Genomic DNA, 24,482 nt, shown 5'->3' on the forward strand with positions numbered 1-24,482 from the left:
ATACAGCACGAAAGTAACTTTAATATCTCCGACCACAGGATGGCTAAGACCCAAACTGGGATTAGATACCCCACTATGTTTAGCCCTAAACTTAGATAATTAACCAAACAAATTTATCCGCCAGAGAACTATTAGCAACAGCTTAAAACTCAAAGGACTTGGCGGTGCTTTATATCCCCCTAGAGGAGCCTGTTCTATAATCAATAAACCTCAATACCTCTTGCTAATCCAGTGTATATACCGCCATCTTCAGCAAACCCTAAAAAGGAAGAAAAGTAAGCACAAGTATCTTAACATAAAAAAGTTAGGTCAAGGTGTAACTTATGAGGTGGGAAGTAATGGGCTACATTTTCTACATTAGAATATTTTCCACGAAAGTCCTTATGAAACTAAGAACTAAAGGAGGATTTAGTAGTAAATTGAGAATAGAGAGCTCAGTTGAATTGGGCCATGAAGCACACACACACTGCCCATCACCCTCCTCAAGTGACAAAACTCAAAGACAACCTATTCAAACTATAAAAACCACAAGAGGAGACAAGTCGTAACAAGGTAAGCATACAGGAAACTGTGCTTGGGTAAACAAGATGTAGCTTAAACAAAGCATCTGGCTGACACCCAGAAGATTTCATATCAAACTGACCATCTTGAGCCAAAACTAGCCCAAACAACTATAAATTCAACTAATATAGGATAATAAATCAAAACATTTAGTTAAATCTTAAAAGTATAGGAGATAGAAATTTAACTTGGCTCTATAAAGTATCATAAGGGAAAGATGAAAGGAAAATTAAAAGCCCTACACAGCAAAGATTACCCATGGTCCCTTTTGCGTAATGAATTAGCTAGAACAACCTAACAAGGAGAACTTAAGCTAGCCGCCCCCTGCCCCAAACCAGATGAGCTACTTATGAACAATCTTTACAGGATGAACTCATCTATGTTGCAAAATATTGAGAAGATTTGTAGGTAGAGGTGAAAAGCCTAACGAGCCTGGTGATAGCTGGTTACCCAGAACAGAATTTTAGTTCAACTTTAAACTTACCTAAAAACCTCAAAATTCTCATGTAAATTTAAAATATAGTCTAAAAAGGTACACCTTTTTAGAACTAGGATACAACCTTTTTTAGAGAGTAAGCATAAACACCAACCATAGTCACCTTAAAAGCAGCCATCAATTAAGAAAGTAGACAGTGGGTACAGACCTGTTCCAAGAGAAACCCTTTAGTTCTGGCTCATGGATGAGAAAAGGAGCTCCCGATGCTCTAGAAAAGTACAGAAATCCTCCTTTTCTACTCCATTCTTTCATGCTCAGTCCTCAAGTAAGATTTGGCAACAGTTGAGGCTTCATGGAAGCTTAGAATAGGAGCCAATACCTTGAGGGGTGGGAAACTTAACTCTCTGTGTTATAAGACAAAAATACATTTGGTCTTTTTGTCCCCAGGCACAAATCTCCTAAAACCCTTGGAATTTCCTGAGTGATAGGAATGTCTTTTGTTGTTCAAAATGAGCCCCATTCAATCACACCTGAGTTTATGTTAATGAGGTGATTTAAAGTAGGGTTCTAGATAGCTTCAGGACAGATGGAGCAGGTCCCTAGAAAGAAAATAGATTGGAGGGAGTTAAGATAGCAGAGAAGTAGGGAGACCTGGAATTTCCTTCTCCCTTAAGCATGGGTGTATTGCAGTCAGATCACTTGGAATACCCAGGAAATCAATCTGCAGAGCAGCAGAAGGATCTCCAGAAATGGAGGGAGATATCCTGTCAGGATCAAGGTGCATATATGTGAATTGGGGGAGATAAAACATCATAGCCACAGAGGGGAGGGAAAAGACACAGGGGAGTGGAAAGACATAGGGGAGTGAAAGAGAGAAGGGTTGTGAAAATGTGGCACTGAGTTAGCACAAGAGGAAAATTTCTCTGGACCACATACTGGGGAATGAGAAGTATGGAGAGTGCCAGTTCTTTTTGGCAAACATCCTTTGGACCTGAAACTTGGAGGGTTTGAAAGTGTGCAACTTTCTCCGGAGATGAACCTTGGCACACTGTTCTGGGGAGGAGGGAGTTGTTTCCTGGAGTGCATAGCTTGGGGTAGAGATCTCTGTAGTGCACTGGGAGAGACCAGGCCCCCTCCCAGAGTACTTTGGGAAGAGTGGTTATTGCCTCTCTATAGACAAAAGACCCAGCAGGTGCCAGCCTTTCATCAGCAGGTTTGAGAGGCTGAACATGGAAAAATACAAAGATAAAGAGAGCAGGGTCTGTGTGGTGTGGGGGCCTTTAAGACATGAGGTTTTGACTCCCAGCTGAAAGCCAAGTGGAAGGTGCAGGATAACTGTAGTGCAGGGCAAGAGGGCCACCCTCGCTATTCTATGAGGGCTGTCTGAATGGTATGGGTTGAGAGCCCCAATCCAGGGATAAGAGATCGGAGTGAGGCCATTTTTCCCTCCAACGCCAATTAGGGTGAGACTTCAGAGAGCAGCACAGTGACCCCCAGTGGAGGTGGGACAAGCTTACACCAAACCCCACCCCTCCATGCCTGGCAACTCTTTATTTACCCGAGCTGGAGCAAGATTGACTGACCAAACTCAGCCAGTCTTTTTTCCACACCAGCACAGCCACCAGCCCCAGGGACCAACAGACAACTGGGTTTGTTTTTTTTTTATTATTAAAAAAATTAAAAAAAAATTTTTTTTTCTTTTGTTTCCCTCCCTCTTCTTTTTTTCTTTTGGAATCAGGCTCATAGTTTCTGATTTGTTTTTTTGTCAGTTCTTATTATGTAAATATATATACATATATATTTGATCAGGCATTTTTATTTTGTTCTTTTTCCATCTTTTCTCTTCCTTCTTTATTTTCCTTTCTTTTTATCTGGAATAAGTCTTATAGTGTTTTGATTCTCTGGTTTTCCTTTCTCCCCTTTCCTTTTTCTCTTTTTATGGAATCAGGCTTTCCTCCATCCTTTCCCCCCCAGGGTTACTTTAACAAACAAATCAAAGCACAAGTAGTTAAAGGTCTGGACACTCCACCACTACAAGCAAGGAGGAGCTCAGCAGATGACTGACCAGTGAGAAAGAGCAGCCAAAATGCAACAACAGAATGAATGCAACATACACCAGACACACTTCCTGGAGTTCCAGGCCCTGGACAGTGTACAAACCCTTTTTAATATAGTAGTACTCTCAGGTGCAAGACACATAGCAAGCTTTTAAAACATGGAAAAGACAGAAACAGCCAAAATGACAAGCTGGAGAAATTCTCCCCAAAAGAAAGGTCAAGAAGAAATCACAGCCAGAGAATTGCTCAAAACAGATATAAACAATATATCTCAACAAGAATTTAGTATAATGGTCATAGGACTAATAGCTGCTCTTGAAAAAAGCATAGAAAACACAAGAGAACCCCTGCCTGCAGAGATCAAAGACCTAAGAACTTCACTGGATGAATTAAAAAATGCTATACCTTCTTTGATCTTGGCCGCAGCAATTTCTTACTCAATACGTCTCCTGAGGCAAGGGAAGCAAAAGCAAAAATGAACTACTGGGACCTCATCAAAATAAAAAACTTCTGCACAGCAAAGGAAACAATCATCAAAACTAAAAGGCAACGGACAGAATGGAAGAAGATATTTGCAAATGACATATCAGATAAAGGGTTAGTATCCAAAATCTATAAAGAACTTATCAGACTCAACACCCAAAAAACAAATAATCCAGTGAAGAAATGGGCAAAAGACATGAATAGATACTTCTTCAAAGAAGACATCCAGATGGCCAACCGACACATGAAAAAATGCTCAACTTGACTCATCATCAAGGAAATACAAATCAAAACCACCATGAGATATCACCTGACACCTGTCAGAATGGCTGACATTGACAACTCAGGCAACAACAAATGTTGGTGAGGATGCAGAGAAAGAGGATCTCTTTTGCATTGTTGGTGGGAATGCAAGCTGGTGCAGCCACTCTCGAACACAGTATGGAGGTTTCTCAAGAAACTAAAAATAGAACTACCCTATGACCCAGCAATTGCACTACTAGGCACTTATCCACGGGATACAGGTGTGCTGTTTCGAAGGGACACATGCACCCCCATATTTATAACAGCACTATTAACAATAGCCTAAGTATGGAAAGAGCCCAAATGTCCATCAATGGATGAATGGATAAAGAAAATGTGGTATATATAGGCAATGGAGTATTACTCGGCAATCAAAAATATTGAAATCTTGACATTTGCAACTACGTGGATGGAACTAGAGGGTATTATGCTAAGTGAAATTAGTCAGAGAAAGACAAAATGACTTCACGGATATGAGGACTTTAAGAGACAAAACAGATGAACATAAGGGAAGGGAAACAAAAATCATATAAAAACAGGGAGGGGGACAAAACAGAAGAGACTCATAAATATGGAGAACAAACTGAGGGTTACTGGAGGGGTTGTGGGAGGGGGGATGGGGGTAAATAGGTAAGGGGCACTAAGAAATCTACTCCTGAAATCATTGTTGCACTATATGCTAAGTAATTTGGATGTAAATTTAAAAAAATAAAAAATTAAATAAAAAAAAGAAAAGTACTAATATTAATCAAAATGCTTCTACCAACATCAAATAACTGTAAATTGTTACCCCTACTTTTTACATATACTATATCTATTCAATTCCAATCACCATAACAGCTATAATATTTCATCTATTATATAAATACACTCCACTTTGAGCACATTTTAGAAAACTGCTGTATGTTGAAGTCATGATAGTATAAAATAGAAATTCAATGCTATTAAATGACAATTGAATTATGAATTATAATATATACATAATAATGATTTTATAGAGCAAAGGAAAACTCAGCATGTATTTTGGGTTCATTAAATAATATGCATTACCTTGATATCCTGTAAAATGGTTCCTATTTTAACAAATGACTAGCAAATAAAGTGTTTAAGCTTAGGTTAAAAAAATGTTAGCTCTGAAAATATCTTTTAATAAAATGAATTTTTATCACTGAAAAAAAAATGTTATACCTGAGATGGAAAATAAACTAGACACAGTAGCAGTGAGAACTGAAGAAGCAGAGGAGAGAATAGGTGAAATAGAAGATAAAATTATGGAAAATAATGAAGCTGAAAAAAGAGGGAAAGAAAATTACTAGATCATGAGGGGAGAATTAGCGAACTAAGTGACTTCATGAAATGAAACAATATCTGTATCACAGGAGTCCCAGAAGAAGAAAAGCGAGAAAAGGGGGCAGAAGGTTTATTTGAACAAATTATAACTGAAAAGTTCCCTAAAGTGGGGAAGGATGCAGGCATAGAAGTCCAAGAGGCACAGAGAATTCCCTTCAAAATCAACAAAAACATGTCAACACCATGACATATCATAGTGAAACTGGCAAAATACAAAGATAAAGAGAGATTCTGTAAGCAGCTAGGGACAAATGGTCCTTAACATACAAGGGTAGACTCATGAGGTTAATAGCAGACCTGTTCACTGAAACGTGACAGGCCAGAAGAGAGTGGCAAGAAATAGTCAATATGCTGAATAGGAAAAATATGCAGCCAGAGTCCTTTATCCACCAAAGCTGTCATAAAGAATATAAGGAGAGATAAAAACTTCTCCAGGAAAACAAAAACCAAAGGAGCTTGTTGACCATTAAATCAGCCCTGAAAGAGATTCTAGGGAGACTCTGAGGGGAAAGCAGTAAAAATTACAAAGGACCAGAGCATCACCACAAACAGCAACTCTACAGATAACACAATGGCATTAAATTCATATCTTTCAATAATCACTCTAATTGTAAATGGACTAAATACCCCAATCAGAAGACATAGAGTTTCAGAACGGATAAAAAACCAAGATCCATCTATATGCTGCCTACAAGAGACTCATTTTAGACCTAAGGACACATGCAGATGGAAAGTGAGGGGATGGAGAACAATCTATCATGCTAATAGAAGCTAAAATAAAGACAGAGTAGCCATACTTATATCAGACACATTAGATTTTTACAACAAAGACTGTAACAAGAGATGAAGAAGGGCATTATATCATAATTAAGGGGTCTATTGATCAGGAAGAGCTAACAATTGTAAATATTTATGCCCCCAATGTGGAAACCCAAATATATAGATCAATTAATCACAAACATAAGCAAACTTATTGATAAAAATACCATAATTGTAAAAGACTTTATTTTTTTTATTTTTAAAATTTTTAAAAATGTTTTTATTTATTTTTGAGACAGAGACAGAGCATGAGCAGGGGAGGGGCAAAGAGAGAGGGAGACACAGAATCCAAAGCAGCCTCCAGGCTCTGAGCCATCAGCACAGAGCCCGATGCAGGGCTCGAACTCACGGACTGTGAGATCATGACCTGAGCCGAAGTCGGATGCTCAACCGACTGAGCCACCCAGGTGTCCCTGTAAGAGACTTTAAAATTCCACTTACAGAAATGGACAGATCATGTAAGTAGAAACTCAACAAGGAAACAATGGCTATGAATTACACATTGGACCAGATGGACTTAAAATATATCTTCCGAATATTTCATCCTAGAGCATCAGAATACACATTCTTGTCAAATGCACATGGAACATTCTTCAGAAGAGATCACATATTGGGTCACAAAACAGCCCTTAACAGGTAAAAAAAGATTGAGATCAAACCATACATATTCTCAGGTGACAACACTATGAAACTTGAAATCAACACAAGAAAGAATTTGGAAAGCCTTCAAATACATTGAAGTTAAGGAACATCCTACTAAAGAATGAATGGATTAACTAGGAAATTTAAGAAGAAATTAAAAAGTACATAGAAGCAAGTGAAAATGAAAACAAGACAGTCCAAAACCTTTGAATGCACAAAGGCAGTCCTAAGAGGAAAATACATTACAATTCAGGCCTATCTCAAGAAACAAGAAAAGTCCCAAATACACAGCCTAACCTTACACCTAAAGGAGGTAGAAAGGAGCAGCAAATAAAGCCCAAAGCCAGCAGAAGAAAGAAAATAATAAAGATTAGAGCACAAATAAATGATGTAGAATTCCTCCCCCCCCCCACACACACACACAAGAAAAGAACAGAAGAGGTCAATGAAATGAAGAGCTGGTTTTTTGAAAGAATAAACAAATTTGGTAATCCCTCGCCAGACTTCTCAAAAAGAAAAGAGGGAAGATACAAACAGATAAAATTACAAATGAAAGAAGGGAGATCACAACCAACACCACAGAAATACAATTGTAAGAAAATACTATGAAAAATTATATACCAAAAAATTGGACAATCTTGAAGAAATGGACAAATTTCTAGACACTCACAAACTATCAAAACTCAAATGGTAAGAAATAGGAAATTTGAACAGGCCCATAACAAGCAAAGAAATTCAATCAGTTGTCAAAAATCTCCCAACAAATAACAGTCCTGGGCCAGATGGCTTCCCAGGGATTTTTTACCGGACACTTAAGAAGAGTTAATACCTACTATTCTCAAAGTGTTCCAAAAAAGAGAAATGGAAAGAGAGGGGAGCCAAGATGGTGGAACAGCATGGAAGTTTTTTGTGTGTCTCCCATCCATGAAATACAGCCAGACTAACACTAAACCATCCTGCACACCTAGAAAACTGATATGAGGATTAACACAACAATCTGCACAACCTGAACCACAGAATTCAGCAGGTACACAGTGTGGAGAGGTAAACTGGGAGGAGAGAAGCCAAAGAGGGCAGGGAGCTGCTTTTGCATGGGAGAGGGGACAGAGACGGGGGGGGGGGAAGAATATGGGAAAAGCACCCCACCCCCCCAAAAGCAGCTGGAGAGAAAGGGGAAACATGGAAACAGCTGCAGGGACTGAATTAGGAGGGAGAAAGGAGAAGTGAGAGGGTTTAAATTCCATTAAGACTAGAAACAGGAGAGTGCAGAGACTGAAACTCCACAGCTCGATACCTGGCAGTGCTCTGGTGGCAAGGGCGAATCCCCAGGAGGAGAGTGGAGTCCTGGGTTCTTCAGGCCACATGGGGAGAGGTGGTTTCCCTGCTGGGAGGACACCTGGTAGAGGCTGTGTGGGTACCCCAAAGGGAAGGCACCAGTGGACCCGGGAGAACAACCACATTCACTGGTGCTGGAACAAGGTCATTGAGGGTAGAGCCTGGTGCCAGATGTGTGTTGTGATTTTCCATAATTCCTGAAATGCTGCTTTTAACTATCTTGTGAACTTTTTCTGGGGTGGGCTGGCACCCAGCCACAGTCTCTGGGCATCGGCAGCAGCACAGACAAGCAAACATTCCTGGGTGCGGCCAGCACCTGGCCATTGCTCAGTGAGACCCTTGGCAGAGGGACAGAACGGGTCAAAGCCGCAGTCCTTCAGAAGTAAGGGGTTGGGAAAAACAGCCACATCGGAAACAAAACTCAGGAGGGAGGTGTTGCCTGGGACTTGTTCACGGACTGTGTAAAAGCAGGGAGTGGACAGAAGCTGAAGACAAAGGAAGGGTACGCATTGCTGATCAGGGAGAACAGAGTTCTGATACTAGAGACTGGGTAGCTGGGTGATGCCATTTTCACTGCTCTCACGAATGTGCATATGCACCTACAAGCGCCACAACAATCCACCACAGTAAGCTAAGCAGCGCCATCTAGTGGAGAGTGGAGCCATTACACTAGCCCTGTCCATCTGGGCCAACCTCACTCTTTAGGAACACAAATCTCTCCACCTGCTTAGTTTATGGACTATAAAGTGCTTCATAGTTTGACTTCTAGAGGAAAACGAAGTAATTTCAGTCATATTTCACTCTGTTCACAGGTCCATCTATTCAATGTCTTTCTTTCTTCTTTTTTTTCTCTTTTTCATTTCTTTTTCTTGAATACAGAAAGAGAAAAAATTCAATTTTATTTTCAATTCATTAAAAAAATTTCTTTAATTTTGTTCTACTATATTTTTTACTTTTGTGTAAATTTTTTCAAATTCTATTTTACTTCCATCATTTCATTTTAGTCTACTTCAGTGTATTCATTTTTTCAAATTTTCAAATGATTTCCTTTTTTTTCTTTCCCCATTTTTCTCTAATCTATCAAGCCCCTTTCAACACCCAAACCAAACCACACCCAGGATATAGCATCATTTATTCGATTGTGTGTGTGTGTGTGTGTGTTTTAAGTTTTTAATTTTAATATTTTTTAATATTAATTTTTTTATTTTAATTTTTTACCCCATTAGTTCTTTTTCTCCCTTCAAAATGACAAAACGAAGGAATTAACCCCAAAAGAAAGAGCAGGAAGAAATGACAGTCAGGGACTTAACCAACACAGATACAAGCAAAATGTCCGAACCAGAATTTAGAATCATGATAATAAGAATACTATCTGGAGTCAAAAATAGATTAGAATCCCTTTATGCAGAGATAAAAGAAGTAAAGGCTAATCGGGATGAAATAAAAAATGCTATAACTGAGCTGCAATCTCAAATGGATGCCATGGTGGCAAGGATGGATGAGGCAGAACAGAGAATCAGAATATAGAGGACAAACTTATGGAAAATAATGAATCAGAACAAAAGAGGGAGATTAAAGCAAAAAAGCATGATTTAAGAATTAGAGAAATCAATGACTCATTAAAAAGGAACAACATCAGAATCATAGAGGGCCAAGAAGAGGAAGAGAGAGAAATAGGGTTAGAAGGGTTATGTGAGCAAACCATAGTGGAAAACTTTCCTAACCTGGGGAAAGACACAGACATCAAAATCCAGGAAGCACAGAAGACTCCCATTAGATTCAACAAAAACCGACCATCAACAAGGCATATCATAGTCAAATTAACAAAATATTCAGGCAAGGAGAGAATCATGAAAGCAGCAAGGGAAAAAAAGCCCTTAACCTGCAAGGGAAGACAGATCAGGTTTGCAGCAGACCTATCCACAGAAACTTGGCAGGCCAGAAGAGAGTGGCAGGATATATTCAGTGTGCTGAATCAGAAAAATATGCAGCCAAGAATTCTTTATCCAGTAAGGCTGTCATTCAAAATAGAAGGAGAGATAAAAAGTTTCCCAGACAAACAAAAATTAAAGGAGTTTGTGACCAGTAAACCAGCCCTGCAAGTAATTTTAAAGGGGAATCTCTGAGGGGAGAAAAGATAACAACAACAACAACAACAACAACAAGTAAATAAAGACCAAAAGCAACAAAGACTAGAAAAGACCAGAGAACACTACCAGAAACTCCAACTCTACAAGCAACATAATGGCAATAAATTCATATCTTTCAGTATTCACTCTAAAGGTCAATGGACTCAATGCTCCAATCAAAAGACATAGGGTAACAGAATGGATAAGAAAACAAGATCCATCTATATGCTGTTTACAAGAGACCCACTTACTAAAGACACCTTCAGATTGAAAGTAAGGGGATGGAGAACGATCTATCATGCTAATGGTCAACAAAAGAAAGCCAGAGTAGCCATACTTATATCAGACAATCTAGACTTTAAAATAAAGACTGTATCAAGAGATGAAGAGGGGCATTATATAATAATTAAGGGGTCTATCCGCAAAGAAGACCTAACAGCTGTAAACATTTATGTGCCAAACATTTATGCGCCAAACCCAAATATATAAATCAATTAATCACAAACACAAAGAAACTCATTGATAGTAATACCATAATAGTAGGGGACTTCAACACCCCACTCACAGCAATGGACAGATAATGTAATCAATAAATCAACAAGGAAACGATGGCTTTGAATGACACTGGACCAGATGGACTTAACAGTTACATTCAGAACATTTCATTCTAAAGCAGCAGAATATACATGCTTCTCCATTGAACACGGAATGTTCTCAAGAATAGACCACACACTGGGAGACAAAACAGCCCTCAAGAAGTACAAAAAGTTTGAGATCATACTGTGCATATTTTCAGACCACAATGCTATGAAACTCGAAATCAACCACAAGAAAAAATTTGGAAAGGTAACAAATACTTGGAGACTAAAGAACATCCTACTAGACAATGGGCTAACCAAGAAGTTAAAGAGGAAATTTAAAAGTTCATGGAAGCCAATGAAAATGATAACACCACAAAACAAAACCTCTGGGATGCAGGAAAGGTGGTGATAAGAGGAATGTGTATAGCAATCCAGGCCTTCCTAAAGAAGGAAGAAAGATCTCAGATACACAAACTAACCTTATGCCTTAAGGAGCTGAAAAAAGAACAGTAAACAAAACCCCAAACCAGCAGAAGACAGGAAATAATAAAGATTAGAGCAGAAATTAAAGCTACTGAAACAAACAAACAAAAAAAAAAAAACAGTAGAACAGATCAATGAAACAAGAAGCTGGTTCTTGGAAGGAATTAAAATTGATAAACCACTAGCTAGTTTTATCAAAAGGAAAAGGAAAGGGCCCAAATAAATAAAATCAAGAATGAAAGAGGAGAGATCATAACCAACACAGCAGAAATAAAAACCATAGTAAGAAAATATTATGAGCAATTATACACCAATAAAATGGGCAATCTGGAAGTGATGGACAAATTCCTAGAAACATACACTACCAAAAGTAAAACAGGAAGAAATAGAAAATTTGAACAGACCCATAACCAGTAAAGAAATCGAATTAGTAATGAAAAATCTGCCAAAAAATAAGAGTCCAGGGCCAGATGGCTTTCCAGGGGAATTCTACCAAATATTTAAGGAAGAGTTAACACCTATTCTTTTGAAGCTGTTCCAAAAAATTTCCTTCATAAGCTTTCTATAGTTTTCAGCATACAGATCTTTTACATCTTTGTTAGGTTTACTCCTAGGTATTTTATGATTCTTGGTGCAACTGTGAATGGGATCAGTTTCTTTATTTGTCTTTGTTGCTTCATTATTAGTGTAGAAGACTGAAACTGATTTCTGTACATTAATTTTGTATCCTATGACTTTGCTGAATTCACGTATCAGTTCTAGCAGACTTTGGTGGAGTTTGTCGGGTTTTCCATGTATAATATCATGTCATCTGCAAAAAGTGAAAGCTTGACTTCATCTTTGCCAATTTTGATGCCTTTGATTTCTTTTTGCTGTCTGATTGCTGATGCTAGAACTTCCAACACCATGTTAAACAACAGCAGTGAGAGTAGACATCCCTGTCGTGTTCTTGATCTCAGGGGGAAAGCTCTCAGTTTTTCCCCATTGAGGATGATGGTAGCTGTGGACTTTTCATAAATGGCTTTTATGGTGTTTAAGTATGTTCCTTCTATCCCAACTTTCTCGAGGGTTTTTATTAAGCAAGGATGCTGAATTTTGTCAAATGCTTTTTCTGCATCGATTGACAGGATCATATGGTTCTTATCTTTTATTTTATTAATGTGGTGTATCACATTGATTTGTGAATATTGAACCAGCCCTGTAGCCCAGGAATGAATCACTGGTGAATAATTCTTTTTATATGCTGTTGAATTCGATTTGCTAGTATCTTATTGAGAATTTTTGCGTCCATACTCATCAGGATATTGGCCTGTAGTTCGCCTTTTTTGCTGGGTCTCTGTCTGGTTTAGGAATCAAAGTAATGCTGGCTTCATAGAATGAGTCTGGAAGTTTTCCTTCCCTTTCTATTTTTTGGAACAGCTTGAGAAGGATAGGTATTATCTCTGCTTTAAATGTCTGGTAGAATTCCCCAGGAATCCATCTGGTCCTGGACTCTTATTTGTTGGGAGATTTTTGATAACTTATTCAATTTCTTCACTGGTTATGGGTCTGTTCAAATTTCTATTTCCTCCTGATTGAGTTTTGGAAGTGTGTGGGTGCTTAGGATTTGTCCATTTCTTCCAGGTTGTCCAGTTTGTTGGCATATAATTTTTCATAGTATTCCCTGATAAGTGCTTATATTTCTGAGGGATTGGTTGTAATAATTCCATTTTCATTCATGATTTTATCAATTTGGGTCCTCTCTCTTTTCTTTTTGAGAAACCTGGCTAGAGGTTTATCAGTTTTGTTTATTTTTTCAAAAAACCAGCTCTTTCATTGATCTGCTCTACTGTTTTTTTTTTAGATTCTAGATTGTTTATTTCTGCTCTGATCTTTATTATTTATCTTATTCTGCTGGGTTTGGGGTGTCTTTGCTGTTGTGCTTCTGTTTCCTTTAGGTGTGCTGTTAGATTTTGTATTTGGAATTTTTCTTGTTTCTGGAGATAGGCCTGGATTGCAATGTATTTTCCTCTCAAGACTGCCTTCACTGCATCCCAAAGCATTTGGATTGTTGTATTTTCATTTTCATTTGTTTCCATATATTTTTTAATTTCTTCTCTAATTGCCTGGTTGACCCATTCATTCTTTAGTAGGGTGTTCTTTAACCTCCATGCTTTTGGAGGTTTTCCAGACTTTCCTGTGGTTGATTTCAAGCTTCATAGCATTGTGGTCTGAAAGTGTGCATGGTATGATCTCAATTCTTTTATACTTATGAAGGGCTGTTTTGTGACCCAGTATGTGATATATCTTGGAGAATGTTCCATGTGCACTTGAGAAGAAAGTATATTCTGTTGGTTTAGGATGCAGAGTTCTAAATATATCTGTCAAGCCAATCTGATCCAATGTATCATTCAGGGCCCTTGTTTCTTTATTGGTCCTGTGTCTAGATTATCTATCCATTGTTGTAAGTGGAGTATTATAGTCCCCTGCAATTACCACATTCTTATCAATAAGGTTGCTTATGTTTGTGATTGTTTTATATATTTGGGGGCTCCTGTATTCAGCACATAGACATTGATAATTGTTAGCTCTTCCTGATGGATAGACTCTGTAATTATTACATAATGCCCTTCATCTCATATTACAGCTTTTAATTTCAAGTCTAGTTTGTTTGATATAAGTATGGTTACTCCAGCTTTCTTGTGACTTCCAGTAGCATGATAGATAGTTCTCCAACCCCTCACTTCAATCTGAAGGTGTCCTCAGGTCTAAAATGAGTCTCTTGTAGACAGCAAATAGATGGGTCTTGTTTTTTTATCCATTCTGATACCCTATGTCTTTAGGTTGGAGCATTTAGTCCATTTACATTCAGTGTTATTATCGAAAGATATGGGTTTAGAGTCATTGTGATGGCTGTAGGTTTTATGCTTGTAGTGGTGTCTCTGTTACTTCGTGGTCCTTGCAACATTTCACTCACACAATACCTCTTAGGATCTCTTGTAGGGCTGGTTTAGTGGTGATGAATCCCTTCAGTTTTTGTTTGTTTGGGAAAACCTGCATCTCTCCTTCCATTCTGAATGACAGGCTTGCTGGATAAAGGATTCTTGGCTGCATATTTTTTCTGTTCATCACATTAAAGATTTCCTGCCATTCTTTCTGGCCTGCCAACTTTCAGTAGATAGGTCCGTGACTACTCTTACGGGTCTACCTCTGTAAATTAGAGCATGTTTATCCCTAGCTGTTTTCAGAATTCTCTCTTTATCCTTGTATTTTGCCAGTTTCACTATGTTATGTCATGCAGAAGATCGATTCAAGTTATGTCTGAAGGAGTTCTCTGTGCCTCTTGGATCAATGTCTGTTTCCTCCCCCAGATCAGGGAAATTCTCAGCTATAATTTGTTCAAGTACACCTTCAGCCCCTTTCTCTCTGTTCTTCTTCTGGAATTCCTATGATATGGTTATTGTTCCATTTGATTGCATCACTTAGTTCTCTAAGTCTCCCCTCATATACCTGGATTTTTTTTATCTCTCTTTTTCCCAGCTTCCTCTTTTTCTATAATTTTATCTTCCAATTCACCTATTCTCTCCTCTGCCTCTTCAATTCATGCTATGGCCTTCTCCATTTTATTTTGCACCTCTTTTATAGCATTTTTTAGTTCATCATGACTATTTTTTAGTCCCTTGATCTCTGTAGCAATAGATTCTCTGGTGTCCTCTATGCTTTTTTTCAAGCCCAGTGATTTATGACTATTAATCTAAATTCTTGTTCCGTTATATTGCTTAAATTGTTTTTGGTCAATTTGTTAGCTGTCGCTACTTCCTGGAGTTTCTTTTGAGGAGAATTAATCCATTTCATCATTTTGCCTAGTTTTCTGTCCCTTATGCATTTTAAAAGCTTGTGTGCTCTGCACCTGTGAGCATTGCTATATTAAAGGAGGGTCATACACTGTCCAGAGCCTGGTCCTTCAGGAAGTGTTTTTTCAGGCATTGTTACTTGCTCTCTGATGTTGTGAATTTGGTTATTTTATTACCCTACTCGTAGTAATATTTTGTACCCTCCACAAGGTGTGCTTTGACTTGTTCCTTGGAGTAGCCCTGTAAAGGAAAACAGGTAGACAAACAGGAGACAAAACCACACAAACAAATAACACAAATAAACAGAAACAAAAACCTAAAGATTAAAAACAAAAATCCCCAAAACACCAACTACAAGTAAAGAAGAGGGTGGAGGCAGTGCTGATGTAAGAGCATATACAAAGAGAGAAATAACAGGAGAGGGGCTGGGGGGTTGGGGGGGGGATAAATGTTGATTAGGCAGAGAGATTAAAAGGCTTAATCCAGAGAAATAGAAAGGAAAATAAAGAAGGAGGTGGGGAAAATGAAACGAAGATAAAATTACTCAGACAGAGAAACTATATGGCTTGATTATCCCAGAGAGAGAGAAAGGAGTGTAAAGAAGGAGGTGTAGAACATGTATAAAGACAATGGATTAAATATGCCTGTTTAGACAGACCAATAACCAGAGTACCCTGCCTAGGGGAGGGAAGAGATAAGGAGGAGAAATGGGGTGGGGGGAGAATATATCTATGTATCCAGAATTGGTTTAGTGTTAATCCAGGCAATGCTGCATAGCTTGTCGGGAACAGCTGTTTGCAGGGTCTGTGCTGCTCAGGTGGATGTGCAGTTACCCAGTGCAAGGGGGTGTGGTTTGGTGTATTCTAAACCCACCTCCACTATGGGGCCTGGGAGTGATCCCTGAGGCCCCGCCTTGGTGGTGGTGGGAGGGGGGAATGGTGATCTTCCAGTCTCTTCTCCATGGAGCTGGAGCCAGTGGACTCCATTTGAGTCATCCTCACTGTACCGTGGGTGCAGACGGGGTGGTACTTCTCGCTCCACCAACTCCCCTGACCCTGCGCTTGGCTAGGATTCAAAGTCTCACTCCATGGGCTCTGGTGCTGGGGAAGTGCCTCTCAGTGCGGCGATATGTGGTCCCAGCTGGCTTTGTCTGTGCCGCTACACTTCAGGGAGGACTGACTTCTCCTATTGCAGACTGAGAGCCACTTCCCTCACCGCAAGCCCCCGGGGTCGTGGACGCAGGCAGGCTTTGTCCTTTCCCACAGCCCTCCAGAGAAACAGCCGCTTTATCCTCCTGCAGACTGAGACCTCGGCCGGGCCACTGCAATCTGGGGTGGCGGATGCAGGCAGGTTCTGTGCTGTCATGCAGCCCTCCAGGGAGGGAGCCACTTTCTCCAGCTGCAGACTAGGCCTCTGGCTTACCACCGCACCCAGGGCTGGCTCCCCTTCACCCCAGGTGCACGAACAGGGAGCCGGCCCCTGTCCGAAGAAAGCCCCACAGTTAGAGATCCCTTTCAGGCTCAGTCCAAGGTCTTTCTCATGTTCAGCTAAGGTCCTGCACTTCCCTAGCTGCTCTTTCTCTTCCCTTTGTCTCTCCGCAGAAGGGGGTCCCTCCCCTCCTTGCCCACGTGGGCTTTTTTTTTTTTATCTCCCCCAGTTCGCAGTTACCCACCTATCTTTTTTCCAGATTTCCAATTTTCTTCCTAGTAGATTCAGTCTCTTTTCCTCCCAGGCTCTGGAGTTCAAAGTCCTTTGGCTTCTACACTTCTTTGTTTGAGAGACCTGTGACATATGGATCCCCCTGCTTCTCTGCCATGTTGCTAAAAATAACTTTTCCAATGCTTTTGAATAGATACTGAGGCCTAATTCCCACAATCTGATTATCACATAGAAGCACATTCTTCGGGGCGCCTGGGTGGCGCAGTCGGTTAAGCGTCCGACTTCAGCCAGGTCACGATCTCGCGGTCCGGGAGTTCGAGCCCCGCGTCAGGCTCTGGGCTGATGGCTCAGAGCCTGGAGCCTGTTTCCGATTCTGTGTCTCCCTCTCTCTCTGCCCCTCCCCCGTTCATGCTCTGTCTCTCTCTGTCCCAAAAATAAATAAACGTTGAAAAAAAAAATTAAAAAAAAAAAAAAAAAAGAAGCACATTCTTCACATATCACAGCCAGTGTTGCCCCTCTCTACTAATATGATGGACACCAAAAGCCAAATTTCCCCTCTATTTCCTTTAAAAAAATTTTTGTACGTTTCTTTATTTTTGAGAGAGACAGAGCACAAGTGGGGGAGGGGCAGAGAAGGAAGGAGACACAGAATCCAAAGGAGGCTCCAGGCTCAGAGCAAACATTCAGCGCAGAGCCTGATGTGGGGCTCCAACCCACAAACTGTGAGATCATGACCTGAGCCTAAGTTGGTCACCCAACCGACTGAGCCACCCAGGTGCCACCCCACTCTATTTCTTAAGGGAGAATGTGGGCTTCTTGCTCACAGGGCTCCAAAGGACATCCAAATGTTCTTGTGATTCCTAACCAAGACATATTATGAATTCATTGTGCTGGTCAGGCTCTTCTGAACGTGAAAAACTCTGGCCCTCAGTGCATCCACTTTCATGATGTTGCTTTCTCATCCATTAAGTTTTGTCTTCCGGTCCATAAAAACTCAGTCTTTCAGACTACTATATCCAGCTGCAGATGTCCAATTGGTCCAGCCCTTGTGACTTTGGGACTGGTGGAGCCAAAGTGTCCCTGGCCCTTTGGTTTCAGGACTACATAGACATCCAGAGCATAAGGGCTTTGGAAGGGGTCAGGTTGATAGCTGCTTGTGTGGAGACTGGGCCAGACATATTGGCAGGAAGCTGGCTTCTTTGGTGGTCCTAGGGGAAATGAAGATAAACATCTCCATTCCACATGATTGCATTCACATTTGATGGAAATATTGAATGCCTTTTCGTTCTGGCTGCAGTCATATCCTGTCCCTTTGTTTCTGTCTTTCTGACTGCGTCTTCATTCACTCTTAGGAGACTTGTAGCTGGAATTTACTAAGAAAGCACTCAGGGACAGGCGTCGGCTTCCCACTCAGTCCCATACTCACTACCAGCCATAAGCATCAGATATCGCAAAGGAGAATAGCCCTCCTATCCCAGAGTTTGGTGCTTGGCTGTTTGTAGCCAGGGGCAGGGGGGAGGGGAGCCAGCTCACCTCCTTGATCTGCCTGATTGAGATGCCTTCCTTCTGGAAAGCAGACATTTCACTCAGGAGCAGTAGGCTCCAGAAGCTGGTCAGCACAGAAAAAGCTTTGTTCTGAAGAGGCACCAATGCCCCTCCCCACACACTGGAGGCATAGCTCTGGGAACCTCCAAGCTACAACAGTGTCACTGTTCCCTCCATTCAATGATGGGAAAAGCAACAAGAGCAAACCAAGTCCCAGGGTAGTATATGTCCTTAAGAAGACAGAAAGCAGTCCTGTTGCTGACAGAGCTCCCAGAAGGAGACTCTAGAGGGCACTTTTGCCTAAGCCCTTTGTTGTCTCTTCTTCTCACAGTCAGCCAGGTTAACAGAAGCTGGTACTGGGCACTCCCTTCTCCATAGAGTTCCCCTTCCAAGCTCTGAAGATCTCTGGCCCTCCTTATCCACCTTGACACATGTTTGCTGTCTTGTGGAAACAAGGCTCTTCCCATAATCCATTCAGAATCAGTGTTTCAAGAATCTATCCTCTGTTTTCCACGTGGGAGTCTGATCCAGTCCTTGTGACTGTGGGAGAGATATTGCCATAGGGCTACTTCTTCATTAATTCACTGGGTTTCAGAAGCATGCAGCCATTCAGAGCTCATGGATTTGAAGGGGACCAGTGGAGGATGTCTGGTGTTTAGGCTAGGCCAGAGATTTGGGTAGAGACCAGGCCTCCTTCTGGGCAGAAGCAAAGGAATAAAGCCATGTTTCCAAGTGGATCCCCATTCCCACCATCAAAGACGAGCTTTGGCCCACCTGGTATCCATTTCCTTTCCCTTGTTGTGTGTCTGACAATGTATTTTTTTTTTCTCCCTTAGGCGCCATGGAGCCATCACTTACTCAGCTGTCACAACTGGGTGGGCTGTAATGTCCCACAACTGGGTGGGCTGCAATGTCCCACTCTGCTCTTGTGCTCAATGAGAGCATTCAGGCTCTGATCTACCAAAGGAAAGAATGCCTTGAGTCCCTGGGGGCTTGGTGCTTGGCCTACTGTGCTATGGAGGGTGAAGGGGAGCCAGCTTGCCTCACTGACCTGGATGACTGAGTTGCCTTTATTCTGAGAAGGACACAGTTCACACATGGGCACTATAACGAGGAGGGAGTGAGCACTGGAAGAGCCCTTGCTGGGAATTAGGGAACCAAATCTTGTTGCAGATTCCTGAGCAAGAGCCCTCAGAACCCCATAGCTACAGCTCAAACACTGCTGCCTCCCTCAACTGACGGGGAAAATGGCATGGATAGACCATGTCAGAAATCCCTGGTTCCTTGAGAAAGTAGGCTGGCTTCTTGCTGACAAGGGTCCCAGGTGTAATCCTTCAGAGTCCTCCCTTATCCTAAGCCCACAGGCCTTTCTCATTCTGGATACAACCTGGTTGATAGGAGACTGTGCTGGATACTTCATTCTCTAGTTTCTCCAAGTCATGTGTGATGAAGAATGCTGGCAATGTGTGTCTCCATTGCCACCTCTGAGCGCTATTGATGAAAGACAGTTTGCATGGAAACTATTCTGAGACACTGTCTCAGAGTAATATCCTCTTCTTTCAGCTTGGGGATTTGGTAGTGTTTTAGTGATGGTGATAGAGGTGATGCATTGGGCAATTCTCAATATGGTTTTAGAATGATGTGGCCCTCTCTAAACCCAGGATGTGTGCAGGTGCCCAGGGAGAATGCCTTGTGGGTAGGCTAAGACAGAGGTTGTGGGTGGATCTCGCCTCCTGTGTGGGACAAGGGGAAGGCAAGGTCGTAGTGTCTTTCCTTTGTTCCCCCATGCCAATTTGAATGCACAGCTTTGGCTCTCCTTATTGTCATTCCTCTCCAATTGCTGCTTTTCTAACTTGGTCTCAGTTCACATACAGAGACCCTGTGTCTGTCCCCTACACCAACCAAGGTCCCTGCAGTGCAGGTGAGTTTCCAAGCCCTTCCTGAGGCAATGAGGGGCTCGCAGGGTCTGATATCCCAGAGAACACCAAGCCCCCCTGTCCCTGAACCCTTGGTGCTTGGCAGGCAACACTATCATGGGAATGGGTAGTCACATGGACCCTGCCCCTAATGGATGGAGCTACCCTCATTTGGAAGAACAGACCATCTGTGCATGGCCAGCATGCTCCATGACATGATCAACAAACAAAAAGCCTTTTGAATATATACTTCACCAAGCTCTCATTCCCACCTCTTGATCATCACATGGAAACAACTTCTTCATACCTCAGAATCTCTGCTGCCCCTCTCCATGGATACGATGTGTAGAAGCACACCAGAAGACAAAGTTCCTGTCTATTTCTTAAGCAAGAATGTGGGCCTCTTCCTCATAGGGCTCCAACGAGCATCCTTTGGAGCACTCCTGTAGTGAAAGCCCACAAAAGGTCCCTGTGATTCCTGAGCAAGCCAGCTTGTGAATATATTGTGCTAGTCTAAGTCTTCTAAACATGAAGAACTCTGGCCCTCGTTGCATCCAGTTTCATGACATTGCTGTATCATCCATTACAGTTCATCTTGTCCATACAAATTTAGTCTTTGTGAGTACTATCTCCAGTCTGCAGATGCCCAAAGGGGAAAGCTCTTATGAGAGTGAGAAAGGTGGAGACAAAGGAGACCAGCCTCTTTGGTTTCAGAACTGCATGGGCATCCAGAGCCCTAGGGCTTCAGAAGGAGTCCAGCTGAGAGCTATATTTGGGGAGGCTGGGCCAGATGTATTACCTGGGAGCTGGCTTCCTTGCTGGGCCTAGGGGAAATAAAGATAAACTTCTCCATTCCACACTGGTTGCATTCCCATAGGGTGGAAATATTGAACACCCTTTGGTCCTGGCTGAGGCCATTCCCCTGTTCCTGACTGCCTCTTCATGCACCCTTAGGAGCCATAGAGCTGGCACTCACTCAGTAGGCATCCAGTGATGGGTGTCGGGTTCCAACTGGGTGCCCTGATCGGTACCAGCCATGAGTATCTGATATTCCAAAGGAGAATAAGCCTCCTACTCCTCACCTTGGTGCTTGGCTGTTGGAATCAAGGGGAATGGGGGAGAGGAGCAGGCTCACCTCGTTGTTCTGCCTGATTGAGGTGTTTTCTTTCTGAATAGCAGACAGTTCACACTGGAGCAGTAAGCTCCAGAAGCTGGTCAGCACACAAAAGCCCTATACACGAAGAGGGCACCAATGCCCCTTTCCACACTTTAGAGCCATAGCTGGAAAAGCTCCCAGCTGGAGCGCTGTCATTGCCCACTCCATTTCATGATGGGAAAAGCAAGCAAAGCAAAGTCCCAGGGCTCTCTAGCTCCTTCTGAAGGAAGGAGGCAAGCCTGTAGCTGACAGGGCTCCCAGATGAGACACTAGAGGGCGCCATTGTCAAGCCCTCTGGTGTTTCTTCTGCGAGCCAGATTGCCAGGAGCAGGTCCTGGGCACTCCCTTCCCCAAAGACTTCCCCATCGAAGTTCTGCAGAACTCCAGCTCTCCTTATTCACCTTGGCACATCTTCATTCTCTTGTAGAAACAATTTTCTTCCCACAATCCATCACAGTCAGCGTCTCAGAGTTCTATTCTCTGACTTCCACCTGGAAGTCTGGTTCAGTCCTTGTGACTGGGGTGAGGTTTTGCCACAAGGCTCCTTCTTCATTAGTTCACTGGGGTTCAAAATATGTGGCCATTTAGAGGCCCAGGGAATTTTAAGGGACTCAGCAGTGGATGTTTGATGTGAAGGCTGGGCCAGACATTTGGGAGCTGGCCTCCTTCTGGGCCAAGGGAAATTGAAGCAAGACATCTTCTTTCCAAGTGGATCCCCATTCCCACTGGAATTGCCAAGCTTTGGCCTACCTGGTGCCCATTTCCTTCCCCTTGCTGAATTTCTGACAACTTATTATTTTTTGTCCCTTAGGAGCCATGGAGCCATCAATCACTCAGTTTGCACCCCTGGGTACTGCAAACTCTACTCTGCCCCTGTGCTCAGTGAGAGCTATCAGGCTCTGCTCTACCTAAGGAAAGAAGGCCTTGAGTCCCTAGGTGCTTGGACTGCTGTGCTATGGATGGTGAAGGGGAGCCAGCTTGCTTCTCTGACCTGGATGACTGACGTTCCTCCATTCTGAGAAGCAGACAGTTTGCACATGGGCAGTATGAAGGAGGAGGCGGTGATCATTGGAAGAGTCCTTGCCAGGAATGAGGGAAGCAAGTCCTTGTTGAAGATTCCTGAGCAAGAGCCCTCAGAACACAATAGCTACAGCTCAAGCACCGTGGCCTCCCTCAACTGATGGGAAAAGTGGTGGGGATAACCAAGCCAGAAATCCCTGGCTCCTGAAGAAAGAATGCAAGTACTTGCTGACAGGGCTCCATGGTGTAGTTTCTCAGAGGGCCCTTTTGGCCTAAGCCCACAGGGCTTCCTTATTCTGGATACAACCTGGTTGATAGGAGACTGCGTTGGGTACTTCATTCTCACCTTTCTTCAAATCTCATGTGTGATGAAGAACACTGGCAGTGTGTGTCTCCATTACCAACCCTTAGCCCTTTTGATATAAGGCGGTTTGTATGGAAACTATTCTGAGATAGTGTCTCAAAGTCCTCTCATCTCTCAGCTTGGGTGTTTGGTGGTGTTTTTATGATGCTGCTAGAGATGTTGCATTGGGCCCTTCCTAATTTGGTTTCAGAATCATGTGGCCCTCCCCAGACCAGGGTTTGTGCAGGTACACAAGGAGAATGCTTGCAGGTAGGCTAAGCCAGAAGTTGGGGTTTGATCACACCTCCTGTGTGCGACATGGGGAGGTAAAGTTGTCGGTCTCCCTCCTCGGTGTCCCCCATCCAGTCTGAGTACACAACTTTGACTCACCCCATTGCCATTCCTCTCCCATTTCTGCTTTCCCAACTCAATCTCAGTTCACACACGGAGACCGTGTGTCTGTGTCCTACAACAACCAAGGTCCCTGGTATGGAGGTGAGTTTCCACGGCTTTCCTGAGCCAATGCAGTGCTCCCAGAGTCTGATATCCCAGAGGACAGCTAGCCCCCTGTCCTTGAGGACTTGGCACTGGGCCGGCTACAGTAGCCACATGGACTCCCCCACCCTAATGGATGCAGCTACTCTCATTCATCAAAACAGATGGTCTTTGCATGTTCAGCATGCTCCACGAACTGATCAGTGCACACAAAGCCTTTCGAATACACACTGCACCAAGGCCTCTTTCCCACCTCTTAATCGTCACATGGAAGCACCTTCTTCATAACTCTGAAACTCTGTTGCCCCTTGTGACGGATACAATGGGCAAAGCACACCAGAAGCCAAAGATCCCCTCTGTTTCTTAAGGGAGAAGGCGGGCCTTTTGTTCACAGGCCTCCAGTGAGCATCCTTTGAAGCAGTCCTGTAGCGAATGCCCACAAAAGGCTCTTGTGAGTCCTGAGCAAGCCAGCTTCTGAATAATTGTGCCAGTCATGTTCTTCCAAACATGAAGAACTCTGGTTCTCATTGTTTCCAGTTTCATGACATTGCTTTATCATCCATCAGGGTTCGCCTTGGGGTCCATACAAATTCAGTCTTTCAGAGTACTATCTCCAGCTTGCAGATATCCCACAGGTACCAGCCCTTATGACTGTGGGACAGGTGGCACCGAAGGAGCCCAGGCCTTTTGGTTTTAGGACTACATGGACATCCAGAGCCCTGGGCATCAGAAGGGGTCCAGCCAAGGACTGTTTGTGGGGAGGACTGTTTGTGTGGAGGATGGGTCAGATGTATTAGAGGGAGCTGGCCTCCTTGCTGGGCCTAGGGGAAGTGAAGATAAGCATGTCCATTCCACACTGATCGCTTTCCCATTGAATGGAAATATCGAATGCCCTTTGGTCCTGGATGAAGCCATTCCTATGTTTCTGACTGCCTCTTCATTCAACCTTAGGGGCCATGGAGCTGACACTAACTCAGCAGGTACCCAGGGATGGGCGTTGGCTTCCCACTGAGTCCCATGCTCAGTAACAACTATGAGCTTAGGATATCCCAAAGCAGAATAGCCCACCCACACCTGAGCTTGGCGCTTGGCCATTTGTTGCAAGGGGTCAGGGGTTGGGGGAGTGGAGCCAGATTGCCTCCTTGGTCTGCCTGATTGAGGTGTTTTCCTTCTGAATAGCAGACACATCCACAAAGGAGCTGTAGGCTCCAGAAGCTGGTAAGCACATAAAGAGCCCTCACAGGAAGAGGGCACCAATGCCCCTCTTCACACTTTGGGGCCACAGATGCGGGAATCTCCCAGGTACAGCACTTTCACTGCCTATTCCACCCAATGA

The 24,482-nt window shown here is 42.7% G+C and overlaps 2 long non-coding RNA genes across 2 annotated transcripts; one reads left to right on the plus strand and one right to left on the minus strand.

Annotated features, from left to right (window-relative positions):
- Positions 1-242: 242 nt before the first annotated feature.
- On the minus strand, positions 243-17,289 carry LOC121016652 (uncharacterized). Its single transcript, XR_005784399.1, has 3 exons — positions 17,279-17,289; positions 10,746-10,753; positions 243-352 (listed from the first exon to the last, which is right to left on the minus strand). It is a non-coding gene; the product is annotated as an uncharacterized LOC121016652 (long non-coding RNA).
- Positions 17,290-17,478: 189 nt separating this feature from the next.
- Positions 17,479-24,056, plus strand: LOC121016651 (uncharacterized). Its single transcript, XR_005784398.1, has 2 exons — positions 17,479-19,336; positions 22,100-24,056. It is a non-coding gene; the product is annotated as an uncharacterized LOC121016651 (long non-coding RNA).
- The last annotated feature ends 426 nt before the right edge of the window (positions 24,057-24,482 follow it).

Source organism: Herpailurus yagouaroundi, unplaced genomic scaffold (assembly GCF_014898765.1).
Source record: "Herpailurus yagouaroundi ecotype Mexico unplaced genomic scaffold, PumYag 212, whole genome shotgun sequence".
In the NCBI taxonomy this organism is placed as follows: Eukaryota; Metazoa; Chordata; class Mammalia; order Carnivora; family Felidae; genus Herpailurus; species Herpailurus yagouaroundi.